General features: G+C 37.8%; 1 protein-coding gene across 1 annotated transcript in view; it reads left to right on the top strand.

Moving 5' to 3' along the window:
• LOC115241178 (mucin-12-like) overlaps positions 1 to 9,425 on the top strand; it is a 166,020-nt gene that overhangs the window by 32,206 nt on the left and 124,389 nt on the right. Inside the window, exon 2 of the mRNA XM_029816804.1 lies at positions 8,006 to 8,096. The gene's annotated coding sequence lies outside the window, so the exon portion shown is untranslated. The remainder of the gene's footprint in view (positions 1 to 8,005; positions 8,097 to 9,425) is intronic.

Raw genomic sequence — 9,425 nt, 5'->3', positions numbered from 1 at the left:
AAAAATATAAAATTCTTAAAAATATAAAATATTATTAAACGCATACGTATAAAATTTATATATATTCATACATATAATATAAAAATATCTTGTTGCGCGACTTTTTAAATTAGTAGATTACTTAATTTTTGCGGAAAGACAAAATCATGCAAAAGAATCTTTGCGTTAATTTCTTCTCGTTTATCTACCGACGAGAAGTCATCGCTCGTTAAAGTCTGTCGTCCGGCAGAAATAGGGAGTTCGATAAAAGGATAAATGACTGGTTCGCTCACGAGATAGTTCTTCGTTGGTGTTGAATCCTCATGGGACTTAATCGCGGAGAAGCGTGATCAGCTGGCGCGTCCAAGGAAAAGAGAAGAAAGAAGAAACGAGGGATTGATGCTCTTCTCTGTCCCCCGTCACTTCTCAATTATTGGTCCGCTTCACTCTATACACAAAGCCGTTCATTTACTTCTATTATTCAAGATAAACAGATTTGCTCCATACTTTGCTCCTTTTCAGTCGACAACCATATGTGTATTTACGCAATTCTGCAATTTTGCTTCGTCATTCTTCACAATTATATTTTGGCAATATCGAATTTTACGGAAAGAATATATCCTGACATTAGGATAACTTTATACGAGATCAATCTAGTGTATGGTTGAAATAATAATGTAATGTATTTAAAAAAAAAGAAGTTTTTACACAACATTTTCGCTCCATAGAAATTGTTACAGCTATTTCATGCAGAATCGCATATTCGGCTTCGCATGATTTTCACTTTGCGACTTTTGCAAGCCGATTGCGATGGGGTTTCCGCAATTAGAATGGCAGTGACGGGCATCAAAGGCGGCTCATGTGGAAGACGCCAAATTTCATCGGAAGCCACGCGACGACGGCGAGAGAAATACGCGGAGGCGGACAGAGAGAGCGGCTCTCGGTCCGAGTTTGTGAGTTTCAAGCCAAGGGGATTGCCGTATATTAAAGTACTTTTTGGCTACCCTTCTCTCATTACTCCCCGATCTGCACCTAGATTTTCTGCCTCTTGCTTTTTCCTTCTCGTGTGGGATCTCTCGTGGCATCCTCCTCGTTAGCCATGCGGTCCACGAGCAATCATAAGCTCCGCCTAAGCTTGATGTTTCGTGACCGCTCATAATACTTGATAAAAGTTCATAACTATTTGTCGACGAGACTACTGATAGCATCCGAGGCATGTGAGATTTACAAGATGCTAAAAATATTGTGCTTTATTCTAAGCAAAGTGAAAAGGAGAGAGAATTGAATTTAAAATAATATTAAAAAAAATAAATATGTTAAAAAGACGATTGAATTATGGAACTTCGAAATATGATAAAAAAATTTTTTAATTATATTTGTGTTTAATGTGATATATTTCTGAGATATAAGTACTATATGAAAAACAAAAACTGATTTTACGATTTTTAAGTTAATATTAAAAGTATATCTGATCTGTATTTGATTTGACATATATATTTAATATCGTAAAAGAATTTTTCTCAGTCTACTATAAATGTCGTTTAATTCGAAATTATAGTAACATTGTTTAATTATTATTTTAAAATACTTTTATTTTAATGTTGAATGACACACATATGGGAATCAAAATATTCTACACGAAAGAGCATATGAAAGAATCGCGTCAGCAAGCCACGTTCTTAGATATGGCGAGATCAGAAATTTCGTGGTAAAATCACACGAAACGCTAATCCGTGAACCGAGGCAGCATCCATCGGGGGGCTCCTTTTGGTGCCATTAGTCATTAGCGATTCTAAAAGCTCCCAGGGTAGAATATTACGGCGGTAGCCACGGCGGCTTTTACCATACTTCAGCTTTATGTGAGGCTCATTCATCAAAACCCAACAAGCCCAACGGCTTCGTGGGTACGTAGGACGGCAATGGCTCGTACATTGCGGCGAGCTACTTATGATTTGCGATCTTGCGGCATCAGATATTTTGAAAACGGCTGAACACGAGTATATACTTTGCTGCTACGTCATAAAATTATTTGCATTTTTTCTTTTAAAAATACAAGATGTTTTTTGATCTTATTGTAAAGTGTTTATTATATTATTTTAAATAAAATTGCTCCCAAAAATTCCTATATATCATATTGTTACATTAAAGTAAAAAGTTTGGAAAATATATTTAAACAAGATAACTTTTAAAAAAATATTAACAGTTTTAATGTGAAACTTGTAGCCCAACTAATTTAATAAATCAGTTTTGTATGGCTGGAAAGAATATATAGAAAATAATATTGAAGAAAAGAATATGTATAAAAATATTCAAAGATAACTTAGTAAATTAGGCTCTAAATATAATAAATATCCATAAATAAATAAAATAAAACGGGCAAGTGAGAGCCATCCCGCTGGATGAGGGACATTATTATCGTCCGTTGACAAGTGCGGCTCGCTCGACACGCTCCAGACATTATTTATATTATGTCAATTTATTGAAGATGGTCCAATATTCGGACCAAAACGTCTAATAACATAATTTTGGCGCCCTTCATCCAGCGCATAATTATTTTATTTATTTGCAAATATTGTATAATCAAAGTTTTTTCGTACTGATAATGTGAAAAGAAGTTATCCATCTAGATACAAGTAGCGTGATCTGCCCTCACGCCCGCGTCGCAGGAAATCGGCGTTTCCTGAAAGACGTAGAAAAGGTGAGAAGCTGTCAACTCTGTCACGCGTCCAATGGACCATACAGGCGCCCCATTACTCCGGGACTCCAGAGAGAAATAATAAAAATGCCATTAGTGTCTCGCCGTCCCATGATGCTCGACGATGTGAGCGTTCCACCCCAGATTTCGGAACGATATATCTCATCCCCTTCTCGACCACTTTAACGTCTTTGTCACGGACTCTCCCACTTGACGAGGTTAATCCTTCTTTCTGGTCTTCAGCCTTCTTTTTCCTCCTCGGTCCAGCGACCGGGGCCGGACGGCCTTAAAATCCGTTCACGAGCTGGAACGAAAATAATTGCATCGTGATTCTTCCTACTCCTTCGTCGTCCTCACCCCTCCCCTTCTTTCTCTCTCGCCATCCCTTGTTTTCTTCTGTCGCTCGCACGCCCTCCTTTTCAATCCAGAGCTAAAAGTATATAAATCCCCAGGCGGTATCGTCGTCGAAAAATAAGATAAAAATCTCGTGGCATCCGGGTCGAGAGGGGGAAACGGTGGGAAAAGGCAAATTCCCGAATAAACACATCCGCGCCTCTTTATGATGGCACTTTGTGGATCCATCCCCGCTCGACGCGCCTTGTGTACCGCGCGTATTATTAACTCAACCACCGGAAAATGTCAACGTAGGCAGTTCTTTTCTTATCTGCTTGCTTTTCTTTTACCATTACCGACGCCCTCTCCCTCTTGTCCTTTATCTTTATTGTTTTGTCTGACTTCGTGCAACTCGACGAATCCAATCTGGGAATGACACATTCCACCGATTATCTTCGTAAAATGTGTTACGCTGGCGCATATTCATCGTCTTTTCTGCAATATTTTTTTAGTTATGTTATGTATGTGGAAAATATTAAACGTTTATATATATATCTATTACAATAATTTCGCGAAAAAAGGAAGTGATTTTCTAAAATTATTATTTATTCAAAAATGATAGATGTACACAGAGTATATGTATATTGCTTGCATATATATGAATAGCTATCTGCTTTAAAATTTGATATCGTCAAGCTTTCTCCTTTAAGGGAACGGAAATCGCAAAATCGGCTTGCGTACGCGCGATTCTGAATAGACGACTCGGCACGTGGAGATACGATATCGGATTTCCAAACGTTTTAATCACCGTTTTTCTTTTTCCCTGCCGCGATTTCCTTTTTCCTCCAACGGGGGGAGTCTTCTCGCGAAAAGGAGTTATCACCGAAGGAAGCTACGGGCAACCGACGGTTGGCGTAGACCCGGAAAGGGGCTGGAGGCGCCCAGCGGGGGTTAAAACGACCCCCGCAGCCGGGGCTGAAGTCTGAAAGATAAGGTGCCCCTCTTCTCTTCTCTCGGCCTCCTAGATTATGGAATGGCACTTTAATTACACTAATGGGAGAACCAAATGTTAATTACAATTCGAAGTCTAAAAGAGAGACGATTCGCGAGACTAAAAGAGAGGAGGAGCTTCGCACAAGACGGGGTGAAAGAAAGACAGAAGGAGGTTGCACGAGGAGGGATGGTTCAGGAAAAGAAAGAGATGAGATTTGCCTGCGCAGAGAGGAGGGTTACCCTCCGTGATTAGTATTATTTAATTAAAAATGCCCGATCTCTTACTATCGTTTCTTTCTAATGTCACGTGGCAAGATTTGGAAATTTGTTGAGAGAAAGGCGATTATTTCATGTTATTACTTATGGAAAGTAACGGTGCAGACAACATATTCTTGTCGTAATTTTTCGATGTAACAGCTTCTGGGTTTTTTCAATGTGCATAAACAAATTGTAACTATTTTACGTAAATATTACTTTACTTGATATAACGTCATCAAGTATTATAGTATCTTTTTTGTTCTTTTATAGCGTTTTTTTCTATATTCTTTTTATCTTTATTCCGTTTTTTAATTTATGCATCATTAGATCACTTTCCATTTTATTTTCTTCACTATAATTTTATAATCGATTCTTTTAATCAATATTTTATTATAAGATAAAAAGAAGACCCCAATACAAAAATCAGACAAGTTTATTTTTCTAAATATTATAATGTGTTCTAAAATATTCTGAAATTTTCTCATATATTTTATTTTAATGAAGAAATAAATATATTTTTTTTTAATGAAGAAATAAATATCAAAGTGTAAATTTTAGTTTATAAATTTGCATTGCATTTTAATAGTACAATTAATATCTTAAACTTGATTAAATAATTTTTTGAAAGAATAGGATTTGCTAGTTTTTTTCATACTTGTTTTTAAAATTCTTTCAATTTTTAACTGTAATCTCTTTTGTTGTTGATGTGACGACATTCTGCGAGACGATGGGGACGACCATCGACGACGGGGAGACGACGCGCGTCGGGCGGTTTTCAATTTAAAGTTGGACGAACGTGTCGAGATTTCAATGTACAAAATGCGTATGCTAAACTCTTCGCACCCCTCGTGGCGCGCTCCCGCTTCTCTCCGTCTTTTCGAGGCTGAGAGCTTCGACAGCCGTGGCCCTTGACGGTCGCCGATGGACAAGGTCCACGCCGACGTTGCGACGGCAAAAATCAGCAAGTCTGATCAGTGGCGCCAAGTAGAAAGGGGCGCAAGTAGAACGACGCTTGTTGTAGCAAGCCCGCACGCGGGACGAATGTCCCGCGTGCACTTTGAAGTTCGCGCCCCCAAAGGACAAATTACTTTTTCGAGGCGGTCACCCGGCCTTGAAACCCTTACAGAGCGCCCTTAGACCCCTTTAATGATCGCGGCTACCGATCGAAGGTAATGCATATCAATGGACGGGGGACGGTGAAACAAACGTCCGATAGTTCCTAATGACTTTCTGAATTTTACTTTTTAAAATGTGTCTTCCTCCGCGTCGCGGCCTGCCTTTTGAGCATACACTCGCGACGATATTATTACCATGATTCAAAGGCTCAATATAAACTTTATAACGTTGACGAAATTACGAGTGCATCTCAATGCAGCTTCAAAGGTTGTTATTCTTTCGTTGATTTATGTACATATATTTTTTGCTGCTATGATGTTCATAATATATGCATTATTATTGAAATTTATATGCATTATTTCTAATTGATCATCATGTATATATATATATTATATTATTTATTTTTAGATGTGTTAACATGTCAATGTTCTATCGACAAATGTTTTTTAGAAATTAAAAAGGGGAAAATATTTTTTAGGAATTAAAAAATACTCTCGCGCGTTACGCGAGTTTAATTTCTCAAATTTCACGTTTATTTATTCACATCATTGATTAATGCGGTAAATAAATATAACTAAATATTTATTTTATTCACACATGGCACATGTACATATCAGATATCGTCAGAAAGACGACATAGATCGAAAAAAGATGCTTCGGTAGCAGGACTCTGTCTTAGATCGGCGAGAAGTTTCGCCTCAGGAGTTGGATTACCGCGTGGCTACGGGTAGATTTGAAAATTGTGGGGCCCCGAGGGCTCCCCGGGAGAGTGGTATGGCAGGGTAGAGCGTGATTGATTTTGCATACGACACAGATTGGACAGGTTTGAGAAATTGGACTGGCTTTCTGCCTGGTTTAGCCTCTTCGTCTCTCTCTCTCTCTCTTGAAAGGTTCTCGCCTTTCTACTTTCATTTCTCTTTTCTCTTTCTCTCTCTCCTTCTCTCCATCATATTCCTTTTTTTTTTGCAATAGTCTGATACGTTCGGACCATGTGTTCGTATATGTTACATGCGTGCGTGCATGTAATTCGCATATACTTGCCATATCGCCGCGCGTATTTCTACGCGAGACGAAGAAGGGTTCCCTCTCGTATCTCTTGCAGGGAACGTCGAAGGGGATTGGCCTTGAACGAGCGATTTGTGCGATCTTCGAGGATATATTTATGAGCATTCTAGCCACCCCCGCCTGAACTTTCATATTGCGCTCGCCATTTTAGATAGTCAGCTTTGCGCGTAGTAAGTTATCCTTTACATTATACGCGCAATATTTCTGCGTTAAATTATTCCTCAATTATTATAAGCATTTCTCTCATAGTTTTATGTAAAATAGATATCGATAACATATTAACAAAAAAATGAGTTTTTCTTCTTAAGAAAAATCTCGATTGATTCTATAAGTCTTTCCATTATTTACTCGCATGAATATTTTACGCGTATTTCGGTATAAAATGTATAACGTATTAATGAAACTTCGAATTTCATGTGCGGTGGATGGAAAACGCATCTCAAAGCGGTACAACGTGTGATCATGCGGGAAAGCTGAGGAGGGATTGTTGAGCCATCCGGGGTCGCTCTCGTCTGCCGTTATCCGCCGACGTCGGAGTGGATAACAGGCCGAACGATTTATTCTAAACCTTTATCCGGGGGCGCCCTCCAAATTTATGAAAGAAGACGCCCGTTTAACCGACTCGCTCAGTCATCCCTCACCGCGGTGGTGAAGCCACCCTTCCATGCCTGTCTTCCACGCCTTTCTCCGTTACTCTCTCGCGCGCGCGAGACTCCCTTCCCGCTTCGGCTTCTCCCTCGGCTTGGCTTGGCTCGGCTCTCCCGCCGTGCTCGCATGTCAGCCCTTTATTTTATACCGAAGCGAGTCGGTCCGATTTGGTCCTAATATTAAAGGGGATGGCTTGCCCTTAGCGCGTGATCGGGATGCCAAATCTCTTCGATCCCGCTCGCGATTCCGGAGTCTTCCTTATACACGAACGAAACGAGTTTTAAGCGACTCGGAGTTTCCCTTGCTACGATTAACTCGTTAAATGGAGGCAACTATCGTTACTTCATTAATTACAGAATGATATAATAATAAATGGATTTTCTTAAATAAATGTAACATTACTTTGCAATAATTATTTTGGATCGGAGTATTTTTATCGGAAATAAATAGATAAAATAAATGAAGTTGAAATTAAACATCATGAAAATAAATAAATGTAAATGAAATTAAAATTAAATATCATGCAATTTTTATTTCATTTTTTTGACTTGATTTTGATTATTGTATTGTAATGAATTAAATATCTATACGCTAAATTTATATATTTTTATCAATTGTATTGCTTTCACATACATACCAAAGTATAATAATACTGATTATTATAAATCCCTTCTTCTTATAATAGCTAAATATTAAAATAAATGATTTAAACGTTATTGTTTGCTACTTACAAGTGAATTATTCGCTCGTCTTATAATTTAAAATAGTGCACGATTTGACTTAGTCACGACACATCTGTCTTCCCACATTACTTGAGCTCATTCTTAATGTAGTACATGCAATTAAAGATATGCTTCGTTTATAAATTAGAATTGACGTCGAAGGAATAATTTCACGTAATTCATTTCTTTCTTGCAGTTATACCTGAGCAAAACACGGCAGGCTGCCTTTTCGGCCGATTTGCAGCAGACTCTCTCACGAACAGTCAGTCCAACCGCACGCCAGCAAGGTAAGTTTTTATCTTACTTTTTGCAGCACGCGAGCCTTCTCTCCTTTTCTCTTTTCTCTTATATTTTTTCAACTAAACGAAGAGTGATTTATCGCGCGCAACTTTCGGTTTGCGTCACAATGGTCCCCGTCGTTTTCTCGTCGCTCTTGAGAAACTTTCGATGCACATGCAATTTTATTGCTTAATATCCTAATGCCCTATTTTTCACTTGACATAAGAGAATACTCCGATAATATTCTGATGCGCTGAGGAAACATTAATTAGGCGCAAGTTTTAATAAAAACGTCGGTTTATATATATATATGTAAGAATGGATTTCTATCTCTTTATTACAACTTTATAATTTCGTATTAAATTATTTCAACAACTTAATGTTTAATTAAATTTTAATTATGTCTGCTTGAAATTATCTGACGAAGGAAGGGTTCTTATATATTCTTTGCAGCTAAAATTATTTGATCTTCTCTTCAATAGTTTACAAATTTAAAAAATTTCTATATCAAAAATATTTTCTTGGCATTTAATATTTTTCATTAAAATGAAAGTTACGAGACGCCCAGAATTATCCATACTTTATCAATGAATGGTTATTCTCTGACAGTTTTTATGTTTTACTATGTTCATGAGTTCGATTGCGACAGTAAGAACAATGATTGAAGGAAGCCGCGGCACAAAGCACTTTTACCGTATCTAGAGTCCCTCGATAGCAGATGGCATAAATAATCCAATGACTTGGGAAACTAATATGATTGCGTTTCCTAAGAATAATGTCCTGCTTCTAACGGACACGATATGGAATTTAAGAACATGACATCACGACAATGATCGGAGCTTTCATCCAGAGCAAAAATCGCGTCGAAAGTGATCTCGTGATAGCGGCACTTACTGCGATCAAACTTTCTTCTTTCCCCTTCGTAGAAAATAGTTGTGGACGAGCACGGAGTCGGCTTTTGTATATGAATTATGGCTGGATTATCGTCGACGCGATTTATTTTCGTTCAGTCGAATAATAAAAAATCTATGTAGTCCAGCAAGGAAAGAAAGTTACAACCAAAAAAATGCCGTTAATTTGGGGTTAAACATTTTTATTGACAATTACATTGCCCCCTGTTAGTTTTATCAAAAAAAAATGAAGAGTTTCAATGTACGACAATTCACAATAAAACCGCGAATTTTCCTCACGAAAAATAGTATTTACTAGACACAGTCAACTTTGGCGCCCTCTATTTCTGGTATTTTTTGAGTCACCGCAAAAGCGAATATACGAAAATTGTAGAGAAGTGAGTCCTCTACAAGTTTTATTTGAACATTTTTTTGATAAAACCAACA

This window comes from Formica exsecta, unplaced genomic scaffold (assembly GCF_003651465.1).
Source record: "Formica exsecta isolate Colony F162 unplaced genomic scaffold, ASM365146v1 scaffold47, whole genome shotgun sequence".
NCBI classification, from domain to species: Eukaryota; Metazoa; Arthropoda; class Insecta; order Hymenoptera; family Formicidae; genus Formica; species Formica exsecta.
Note: the sequence above shows the minus strand (reverse complement) of the source record. Positions and strands in the feature narration are given on the sequence as shown.